Below are 12537 nucleotides of genomic sequence, written 5' to 3'. Positions count from 1 at the left end.
ATCAGTTAGAGACCCCTGGTGATAACCAAGTTCCATGGGAAACTGCTTGCATTGCTGAAACATAAAGTTCCTCCTTCTATCCCGCCATAACCTCCAGTCCCTTGTTTCAGTAGTTTCCCACTCTTATGATTATTACATGTAAGCTTTAGCTATGGATTGTAGATGTGGTATGTGTGCACCAAAGCTTCATGTGTTGAAACTAAATCCCCATTATGAGGCATTAACAGAGTAGAAACAATCCATCTATCAGGTTTAGAGGTAGGGCCTTTGAGATATGATTAGAATTCGTCATTAGGTTGAAGTCTTCCCCTCTGTGATTGAATCCTGGTGGCTTTATAGGAAGAGGGAGGAAGACCAGAAGAGGCACATATGAATATGCCCACCCCATGTGTCTTGAAGCCCTGCATCACTTTAGGACTCTGTCAGCAGGAAGGCCCACACCAGATGGGGCCCTTCAACCTTGCACCTCTAAAACCACCAGCCAAAATAGACCCCCTTGCTTTATTACTCACCCAGTCTGTGGTATTGTGTTGTTGGCAACAGAAAATGGATGAATCCAGGCTCTTTGAAAATTGTGAAAAGATCTGAGTTTCATATCTGGGCTCACTTGATGCAGAAATGTGATAATAGTCATAAGAGCTGAGGATAAAGTATTCATGAGAAGAAAAACCTACTAGAAACTTGACAAAATTTCCAGGTCAGATCTAAATTTCTACAGACAGAAATGTGGGCTCAAGCCAATCTTGTATAGATGTTAACGAGATAAGAAACCCTGCTGACATAGAATTCACCATAAATAGATGATTGAAGCCAGAATCTATGAGGATAAAAAAAAATAGAAATTTAATTGATTATTTATACTCATTCATTCAGTAAAATTCTGATAGGGATCAGGATATGTTATCACAAAATATGGTACCTAGACATTTGAGAAGACAGAAGTACAAAGTTCTCTGTTATCTTCCCCTTCCCGTTTCTCCCCTAAAGAAGTCCATAAAAGATTTCTCTGACCTTCCTCTAAAGTAGTTCATAAAACCTTGGTTTCAGAGGTGCCTATCATGTACCCAAGGGAAACCAATATGCTTATCTCTGAAGACACAGAGAAGTGTCTGAATAAACAGCCTTTTCTAAACTTTCCCTGACTTATTACCATTAGATCATAATTCTGCACAACTGTCTATAAAAATAATTTTTTCTCTGTCTCTTTAGGTCTGTTTCTGAAGGTTTCTAAGTCACATAAAACGTATTAAATAAATGTATATGCTTTTCTTTCGTTAACATCTCTTTTATTATTGGTCTCTCAGTTGTGAACTTCATAGTGGGTGAGAGATCTTTTCTCCCCCACAATTTTACTAAACATCAGTGTGTTTCAGTCACCAGGAATAGAAATGTAAAACAGACATGGCTCATCTCTCATAAAACTTGCAGTATAGGGGAAATGTAGATGAGCTCTAACTGATGCTACCTAGGTCATGGTGTAGGATGCTATTGGAGTACACAGGAGTGACAACTAAATGTCACTCAAATTATTAGGAAAGACTTTGTAAATTATGTCTTAGGATGAAAACAAAGAGCTCAAGTTGAAGATTCGTAAGAATATTTCAGACAGAGGAAACAGCATATGGGAAGTCCCAGAAATGAGAGGGAGCCTGGCATGTTGAGGATTTGGAAGTAGGGCTAGAAGGCAGAGATTGGGGTAGGATTCAGGGGACAAATCATGAAACATTTGTAAGACATGTTAACAGCTTGTTCTGTATTCTGAAGATAATGTAGAGTCACTGAAAAGTTTTAAGTTGAGTGTTTCATAGATTGAGGGTTGAGAAATAACTAGTCTGGCTTCAAGGTAGAGATAGGATTAGAGTGAGATAATTTCTCTGAATATAGAGGAATCATTTGGATTAATTAGTAACTCAAGTGAGAAAGATGCAAAGAGGAGGAAAGATTTTGTGTGCATTGGGAGAATTTGGATAATTTGAGGGATATTTAGAGACAATATCCACAGCATTTGGATAATCAACTAATTTTGTATATGGGAATGGAGGAAGAAATGTCCAGAATTAGACATAAAGATGGCAATTGGAGCCTGCCCCTCCCTGCAACACATCATAGGAAAAAAAAAAGCACAACTGGAAAGGAGGATGACAGATTTTTGAAACACATCATATTTGATGTTTATTTGAGAAACTCAAGTGAAATTCTCCTGAAGATACAGGTTGAAAGTCCTTAACCCAAAAATTCAAAATCAGAAATGACCTGATATCCACAACATTTTGTACACCAACCACCACTACATGTGCAAAATTCCACACTAAGAAACTTTGTTTCATGTGAAAAAGCCTTAAAATATTGTATAGAAGTAGCATCAGATTACATGTTTAAGGTATATATGAAACATAAGTGAATTTTGTACTTAGATTTGGGTTCCATTCCCCAAGATATCTCATATTAAGTACATAAAAATATTTTGAAATCTGAAACACTTCTCATTACAAGCACTTTGGATGAAGGATTCTCACCCTGGTAAATACTGACAAATCTGGACCCACAATTCAAATATCACAATATCCTATTTTTATATGGCTAGAATATCATAAATCAATCACCTGAGCTTAACCTGGAATAGGTTTGCAAAAGTTTAACATCAAATTCAAAGTTATCCAAGCTCAAAAGAGAAATCTGCGATACAGATTTGAGAGTTACAATCAGAGATGGTAACTTCACGGACAACAGAGAAAATGAGGTCATTCAAGAAATGAGTAGGAAACAGGGACTCAGTTGGACTCAGTTGCAGAAAAAAAAAAAACAATCCTTAAGGGGAAAACAAGATAAAGCAGATGACATACCAGTCTGAGATGAGGAATGCAAAGGGATGACAGGAAAATCAGGAGAGAGAATTGATTGGGGAAACAAAGGAAAAGTTTTTCTTAAAAAAAAAAAAAAAGAAAAAAAAGAAGTGATCCACAATTCCAAATATGGGGGAAATGAAGACATTCCTGCCCAAAAGCTTCTAATTTTTCTTTGGAATAGGAGCCAGTAATCATCTGCAGAGGTGAGGGATAGCAGCAGAGGAGAAAACGGGGCTTGGTGGAGTTAACATTTTAAAAGAAGGCTGATTTGAAATCACATTAGTGGAAAGAATAAGTAATGGCTGGATAAAGATAGGAGTTCTAGGTAGTGTTGAAGCCGCAAGGTAGGTGGGGCAGAGGCTATAATTGTGTGAATTATACCATTCCATTCTTTGTTTCCAGCTTAGGAGTAGTAGATATTGAAAAGGCAAGATACTTAAATTAATTTGGGGGAGTTATTGGCCATCCAAATGCAATGTAAGGAAAACAAAGAATTTTATGATTTGAGTAAGAAAAAAGGTGACAAGCAATGAGGTCCCAGTGGAACGCGTTTGCAACACCTGGCCCTCAAAAGGCTTCAAGGAGAGCAGGAGGTGCCAGTGCCAAGAGATCCCCAAGGTCCACACATTCTACTCATTTTGCAACAACTTGGATATTGCAAGGGCATTTGATTTTGAGGAGGAAATGTACCAATTACCTGCTGGGACACATTACCTAGATAAATGGTATCTCTGTGTAAAACTTAGTTCTATTTGTTTAGGAAACAGACAGTAAAGAAAACCTATTATCTAGAGGACACAGAGACTAATCTACAAAGTTACAACTATCTTATATTTGATAAAGGGGCTAAAAGCATGCAATGGAGGAAGGATAGCATCTTCAACAAATGGTGCTGGGAAAACTGGAAATCCATATGCAACAAAATGAAACTGAATCCCCTCCTCTCGCCATGCACAAAAGTTAACTCAAAATGGATCAAGGAGCTTGATATCAAATCAGAGACTCTGTGTCTGATAGAAGTAAAAGTTGGCTCCCATCTACATATTGTGGGGTCGGGCTCCAAATTCCTTAATAGGACACCCATAGCACAAGAGTTAATAACAAGAATCAACAAATGGGACTTACTCAAACTAAAAAGTTTTTTCTCAGCAAAAGAAACAATAAGAGAGGTAAATAGAGAGCCTACATCCTGGGAACAAATCTTTACTCCTCACACTTCAGATAGAGCCCTAATATCCAGAGTATACAAAGAACACAAAAAATTAAACAATAAGAAAACAAACAACCCAATCAACAAATGGGCCAAGGACCTGAACAGACACTTCTCAGAGGAGGACATACAATCAATCAACAAGTACATGAAAAAATGCTCACCATCTCTAGCAGTCAGAGAAATGCAAATCAAAACCACCCTAAGATACCGTCGCACTCCAGTAAGATTGGCAGCCATTATGAAGTCAAACAACAAGTGCTGGAGAGGATGTGGGGAAAAGGGTACACTTGTACATTGCTGGTGGGACTGCAAATTGGTGTGGCCAATTTGGAAAGCAGTATGGAGATTCCTGGGAAGGCTGGGAATGGAACCACCATTTGACCCAGCTATTGCCCTTCTTGGACTATTCCCTGAAGACCTTAAAAGAGCGTACTACAGGGATACTGCCACATGGATGTTCATAGCAGCACAATTCACAATAGCTAGACTGTGGAACCAACCCAGATGCCCTTCAATAGATGAATGGATAAAAAAAAATGTGGCATTTATACACAATGGAGTATTACTCTGCATTAAAAAATGACAAAATCATGGAATTTGCAGGGAAACGGATGGCACTAGAGCAGATTATGCTACGTGAAGCTAGCCAATCCCTAAAAAACAAATGCCAAATGTCTTCTTTGATATAATGAGAGCAACTAAGAACAGAGCAGGGAGGAAGAACAGGATGAAAAGATTAACATTAAACAGAGACATGAGGTGGGAGGGAAAGGTAGAGAAAAGGGAAATTGCATGGAAATGGAAGGAGACCCTCATTGTTATACAAAATTACATATAAGAGGTTATAAGGGGAATGGGAAAAAAAACAAGGAGAGAAATGAATTACAGTAGATGGGGTAGAGAGAGAAGATGGGAGGGGGGGGATAGTAGAGGATAGGAAAGGTAGTAGAATACAACAGTTACTAATATGGCATTATGTAAAAATGTGGATGTGTAACCGATGTGATTCTGCAATCTGTATTTGGGGTAAAAATGGGAGTTCATAACCCACTTGAATCTAATGTATGAAATATGACATGTCAAGAGTTTTGTAATGTTTTGAACAACCAATTAAAAAAAAGAAAACCTATTATCGATTTCCTCTTAACCATAGAACCAATTAATCAAAGCACTTTTGTTGGCCTTTAAGAGTATCTGCTGATTAGCACTGTTCAACATGTAATAAACTAAAACCTGTACTCTGTTGTGAAAACAAATTTGCGTTTTTAAAACATTTTTATTATTAATGATGCCAGTAAATACTGAAAACATTCAAGATGACTATAATTACTGGATACCATGATTCCAATTTTACTTACTCATTAATTGAGCAAACATTTTACCTTGTTGTTAGGAACATAAAGATGAAAACCCCAGTTCCTGCTCTCCAATTGCTCACATGAAAAACAAAGGTAAACTGATTTCAGCTAAGTGTGATAATGGTATGAATGACATGTGGATAAGATCAAGGGAGAGAGCCTGACTCTGAACACTAATAGAACCAAAAAGGCTTTCACTGTGATTCTAAATTCACTGTATAGTTAAACCTACTTATTTTAAGTTATATACATAAATATGGACACAATTACAAGCATGAGTTGAGAAGATCAGATCCTGAGATTTTTACAAGGGTAAATACTGACAAATCTGGACCCCCAGTTCAAATATCACAATATCCTATTTTTATATGGATAGAATATCATAAATTTTTATATGGCTAGAATATCATAAATCCATCATCTGAGCTTAACCTGAAATAGGTTTGCAAAAGCTTAACATCGTATTCAAAAATCAGGATTAATTTTTCTCTGTTACGTTATTGTTTGATTACAGTCAGCCATCTGGTATTTTTGAGTTACAGTTGATCATAGCATTGCTGAAAGAGGCAAAGCTCACAGCAAATCTACCCTTGCAGAACACTCTATACTAGGATTGCAAGGTGCTATATACACATGCACAATGCAAATGGCAGAACTAAGAACAATTAGATGGGATTTTTTTTTTTTGCAATCTTTATTTGAAGCTTATGTTTCAATTCTGTAGGTCAAGGAATGTACTAAATATACAATTCTCTGTCCTTTGTTATTCAGTGCTTTTAAGCTCATCTATAACCAGTTTATTAAAAAGTACAAGGGAGATATGAAATGAGCTGGTAGAGCAAATATTATATTGGAAGACAATTATTAATACAGCATGTTATCAAGATAGTTGAAAATACATTAATTCAGATTCTCTCAAATGCCTAAGCACTAGTAGAAAATTTGACACTTTCAACTGCATTAACTCTTTCAAGGTAACATTTAGTGAATTTCTTCAGACCTTGTGCATTAGTGAATATACTTCATAAAACTGATTTTATCCAGAGAGAGATGAATTATCTTACCCAAGAGCAAAAGATACTATTCTGACAAGTTGCTATTTCTTAAAAATAACTAATCCAGTCCCTTGAAAATTCATTGTGTTCCTATAATTCAATATCTAACACTGATGAAGAAAAATCATGCAGTTGTGTAAATTAAAAAAAAAAAAAAAAAAACAGCTCATGGTCTTTAAACTCAGTTGGACACTTAACCCTTGCTAATAATAGTTTCAACTTTTTAATCAGCTTTATTGACTATTTGCCACAGTATCTATTTCCTATTAGATATAATTGAAATTCAATAAACTATAGTTACATGTTTAAAGTGAACTTCTTTGTAACTTACAACATAGTTTAGTTACAGTGAAACTGCCAAGCACAATCAAAGTAACAGACATATCCAGCATTCTCAAAGATTTCTTTATACCCCTTGTTATTCCATCTCTCCTACTTTCTACATTTCTAGGCAAACATGGATCTTCTAATCTGTCATATAGATTGCTTTATATTTTCTACTTTTACGCAGAGACTCATATAATGTGTAGAATACCATATATGGCTTCTTTATCTCAATATAATTATTATGAGATTTAATTATGCCCTTCTGTGTATCAATGACTCATTTCTTTTTAATGATGGGTAGTATTTTGCTTTATGAATAACCCACAATTTAACTGTTAAACTATTGATGAACATTTGGATTTTTTTCAAGTTTTCTGACTATTGCAAACATAGCTGTGATGAATATTCATGCACAATTCTTTGTATGGACATATGCTTTCATTCTCTTGCATAAATACTCAGCAGTTGGATGTCTGGATCATATGGTAGGTATATATTTAGCTTTTTTTTTTTAAGAAACTGCCAAACTTTTTCAAACTGATTGTATCACTTAAAATTTCTATCAGCTTTCTTTTGATTAGTGTTAACGTAGTATATCTCTGCTCATCCTTTTACATTTAATATATTTAACAAGGATTTGTTATAGGCAGTGTATGGATGAGTTTTTTTCTTTAATCCATTCTGAGAATCACTGCCTTTTAATTGAGGGTGTTTGAAGGATTTACTTTTAATGTGAATATTTATATGATGGTATGGAATTCTAACATCCCACTAAAAGTTTTCTACCTCGATGATTTCTTCATTGTTTCCTTTATTCTTTTTGGGCATTTTATATGGGTTTATACAGTATTTTTCTGGTCACACTTTTTTTTCCTGTTGACATTAACTATAACTCATTTGGGATCCATGTGTTCATGTCTTCATGTGTGAGAGCAATTGCTTTGGTTTTATAATATACATCTGTAACTAATAACAGTCTACCTTCAGCTATTATAAAGCTTACACATAGTATAAGAATGTCCTAGCAATGTACTTGCATTTCTGCCTCATAACAACTGTGCAATTAGTTCATACACTTTGCTCTTAAATATATTATAAATTTCACATTACTTTGTCATTGTTTTTGCTTTTAACAATCAATTATCTTATGAAATTTTTTTTCAAATGGGAAGAAAAGCATTTGTATTAATGTAATATTTAACACTTGTGATGTTCTTCAGTCCTTTGTATAAACCCAGATTTTGAACTAGTATTATTTCCCCTCTTCAATCTAAAGGATCTTTAAAATTTCTTGTCTTATAGGTCTAATAATCATTTTTTTCACCTTTTGTATAAAAAATGGTTTTCATTCACTTTTATTCCAACAGATGTTTCCAGGGACAGTTTTTCTTTCCATATTTTAAAAATTCTGCTCCACTGACTTCTCACTTGCATCTTTTCCACCAAGAAGTCTGTTGTCTTTCTTACCTGTATTTTTCTGTACCTGATATGTCCTTTTTCTGTGAGTGCTTAAAGATTTTTTCTTAAATATTGATTTTAAGGAATTTTATTGTGATGTTCCTTGAGGAAGATTTCTCACAATGTCTTATGCTTGGGATTGTATTTTGTCACAAATTTTCAAAATTTTCAGATATTATTTCTCCATATATTTTTCTGACCCTTACTTCAGATAGCCCCAATTCATGTGTATTAATCAGTTTACAGTCTTTCACTAATCACTGATGATTTACTTTTCAGTCATTGTTCTTTCTGCATACATCTTATTTTGTTTTTAACTGCATTAGTCTTTCTCTCTGCAATTTTGAATTGGCCTTTAAAACCATAAAATATATTTTGTAACCTCAATGTATTTTTCTTTTTTATTGATTAAAAAAAGACAGCCGAATGAATTACAATTTTTATTACACATATATACCACAATTTTTCATATCTCTGTTTGTATATAAAGTAGGTTGACAACCAATTCGTGTCTTCATACATGTACTTTGGATAATGATGTCCATCACGTTCTACCATGTATTTTTCTTTGATTTGTCTTTTTTATTTATATCTTTCTTATCTCCACATGATATGTTTAATTCTTTCAATATTTTCTTAAACATAGAATATAGTTATGGTGTCTTACTTTCTTTATCTATAGAATCCATTATTTATGTCATTTTCAGTCTGTTTCTCTGAATTTTTTCCCTTAATTATGTGTCATATTTTCCTGTCTCTTTGCACATTTAACAATTCTTCCTGGATGCTAGACATTTTACATCTTACCTTACTGGGTACTGAGTATTTCACATTCCTAAAAAATAATCTTGGGTGCTAGATATTTTGGGATCCTAGATATTTTTAGTTCCTTCATATGCATGCCATGATCAGCTGAAGAATTGAAGAGAATCTATAAATCTTGAATGTGTGTGTTTTGAGCATTTTTATAGGTCACAGTTAAGTTAGCTGGGGGAAAAAATCTGATTTTCTTGAAACTTGATTTTATGGGCAAAACTGGAACAATCTTTGGGACAAATTTTGCCTTAGCACCATAGCAATATCCTTTTGAGTACTCTACTAGAAGCCCCATCAACTGCAATTTTTTTCCCATTAAGGCAAGTGGGAACAGAGGAGTTTTTCTTGTAAATATTTCCTCTGTAACTTATAGGAGTTTCTTTCCTCATCCTCTTATGGATCCTTTATATGCATGCCACGATCAGCTGAAGGATTGAAGAGAATCTATAAATCTTGAATGTGTATGTTCTCTCCTTCTCCCTTTCTCCTCCCTTCCCTCCCTCCTCCCTCCTATCATTCCTCTGTCTTCTCCCTCCCTTCTCTAGGACTCTATTTTCTAAAACCTACTTAACCAGGCTTCCCCTAAGTCTCTGGGTTTTTCCTAAACTCAAGAATTTTTTGTCAAACTCCATATAAGTTCTTGCTCCCCACATTATGCCTGGGATCTCTCCAAGCCACAAGCTGGGGCAACAATGAAATTCACCTTATTTCTTCCCCTCTTAATGAAAGGATAACTGTATTTCCCTACCTGATAGCTGGTGTTTGAAAACCCATATGTTTTATATTTTGTTCAAGTTTTGCATTGTTTAAAGCAAGAAAGTAAATTCAGTTCTTAACACGCCATTTTTAACCTGAAGAAGAAGTGCTCAATTGCTTTATTAAACCCTCAATATCTTCTTAAAGTTTCTACCCCACCTTCTTCTTTCCTTTTGGGGAAAACAAACAAACAAACAATCCTTGCTGGAAGACATAAACATAATTTGTTGACTTTTAGTCACACGCTCTCTAACTTATCTGCACTCAGACCACTTTTCAATTTCTTCCCTTCCTCCCTCAATATGTAATTTCTCATTATCTCTTGGGGTCTTCAATTTTCAGTCAACTCTTCCCTTTGTATCTTTAGTAGGTACCTCTGTCCTAGCTCTTGGATGCTCCTGGTTGTGTCTACTTTCTCTTCTCTACATAATGTTATGCTCCAGTTTTTTTTCTTAATATTTTTTAGTTGTAGATGAACACAATACCTTTATTTTATTTGTTTATTTTTATGTGGTGCTGAGGATCGAACCCAGTGCTTCACACATGCTAGGCAAGTACTCTACCACTGAGCCACAACCCTAGCCCTTTCTGGTTTGTTTTTATTTGTCTTTTCTCCTAGCCTTATGAACTCTTCCTGACTATATTATTCTATTTTGGATGCCATAAGAATATACCACACATTGGGTGGCTTAAATTGATTTCTTCACATAAATGTATTTCCTCGCCGTTTTGAAAGCTGGAAGTTCAAGATAAAGGTGCAGGCCGGGTTGGTTTCTTCTGATGGTTCTCACTGAGCCCCCACATGGATTTCTCTATGCCCATTGGAGTCTCTTCTTCTTCTTCTAACACCCACCCTATTGGATTTGAACCATACCTTTCTATTTCAGTTAAGCTGAGTTGCCTATTTAAAAGTCCTATCTTCAAAATACAGCCCCATTGGGGTAGAATTTCTATATATATTTTAAGGATACAGTTCAGTTCATAACAGTGACTCACTTCATCCTTTCCCATTACTTCAACTGCTGATTACTACTAAATCCAAATCTCTCCCCCAAACTTTTCCTGAGCACCAGCTGACATTTCTTTATCCTGAGAGAACATTTCCATTTGGATATTATACCCATGCTTTACTTAACTTTCAAAAATAAACCTTATTATATAATCCCTTCACATCAAATTGCCTGAATTAATTTTCTTGGTAAAGGACATCAACTTTTATCCAGTCTATCTACCAAAAAAATTTGGGCCATTCTTGGCCCTCGTGGCTCTCATGTACCCACTGTATCCAATTTTTACCAACTCATATCCAGTCTATCACCTCAATGTTCTCTAAATCTGGTTTTTCATTTATTTGTACTGCCATTACTCTAATTCAAATGTTCTTAATATTCTAATGAGGTTGAACTATATCTTGCCTCTAGGTTCTTCTCCTAACTATATTCTACAGTACTGTCATGATAATATCTTTAAAAGCAAACTAGAAATGAGTGTTTGTAGATTAACACTTCTCAAAAATCTCAAAGCCATCTTTGACTTCAGGATAAATCCAAAGTCCTTAACGTGGGACCTATAAACCCTTTTTTGACTTTGTTACTGCATGCCTCTCTAACATTTCTCTGCATTTGTCTGTCATTCCTGACTCTTCAATACCTATACCATATATTCAGTAGTGAATGTCTTCTATTTATTCCCCCCAAACCAGCACCTAGTACAATACAAACTATGAATAATAACTTGTTGAAGGAATGCCTAAATAAAAGGAGGCACTTGAAGCCATGGACCCATGGCTCATTGCATATAACTACAAGAAGTCTGAAATACATTTTCATGTGTTGTACAAGAAGTATGTATTTTACATTTATATGTTTTAAAAATAGAGAAAATGTATTTCTGAAACAATAACACATATATTTTAGTCAGCCAGTTTTATGGTTTGGAATTAAGATGTCCCCCAAAAGCTCACATGTGAGACAATGCAAGAAGGTTCAAAGGAGAAACAATTGGGTTATGAGAGTCTTATCCCAATCAGTAAATTAATCCCCTGACAAGGATTAACTAAGTGGTCACTGAAGTGGTAAGGTGTGGCTGGAGGAGGTGGGGCTTGGGAGAGCGTGATTTAGGGTATATATCTGTATCTGGAGAGTAGAAACATTCTGTCTGCTTTCTGATCGTCATGTGAGCTGCTTCCCTTTGCCACACTCTCCTGCCATGATGTTCTTCTGCCTCACCTCGAGCCCCAAGGAATGGAGCCAGCTGTCTGTGGACTAAGACCTCTGAAATCATGAGTCCTCAAATAACCTTTTCTTCCTCTATAATTGTTGTGGTCAGGTTTTTAGTTACAGCAATGAAAAATCTGACTAAAACAGCCAGAGATAATACATAACAACTCAGACTCAAGCAGGGTCTTTATTTATTTATCTTAAACTATAAGCCAGGGAGTTATTCAAGTGCAGATAGTTATAAAGACATTCAGGTTGATAGGATGCAGTTTGTCACAGTAATCAAGCATTTATCAGGTTATTCATCCAGGTTTCATTTCCAAGTCAGCTGGCTCCTTACTTTATCTCCAGTCTTTAAGAAATACTATTAAAATTTTAACTCCAGATTAAGATTTCATTGTCATTTATTCTAACTCAGTGATACTTTTCCTACCACTTCTTTTTTGTCAAGTAATTCCTTACAAAATGCTGCCAAGATGCTTTCCAGAC

Source organism: Marmota monax, unplaced genomic scaffold (genome assembly GCF_021218885.2).
Source record: "Marmota monax isolate L192 unplaced genomic scaffold, Marmota_monax_Labrador192_F-V1.1 WCK01_AAM20220418_F8-fsc00044, whole genome shotgun sequence".
In the NCBI taxonomy this organism is placed as follows: Eukaryota; Metazoa; Chordata; class Mammalia; order Rodentia; family Sciuridae; genus Marmota; species Marmota monax.
Note: the sequence above shows the minus strand (reverse complement) of the source record.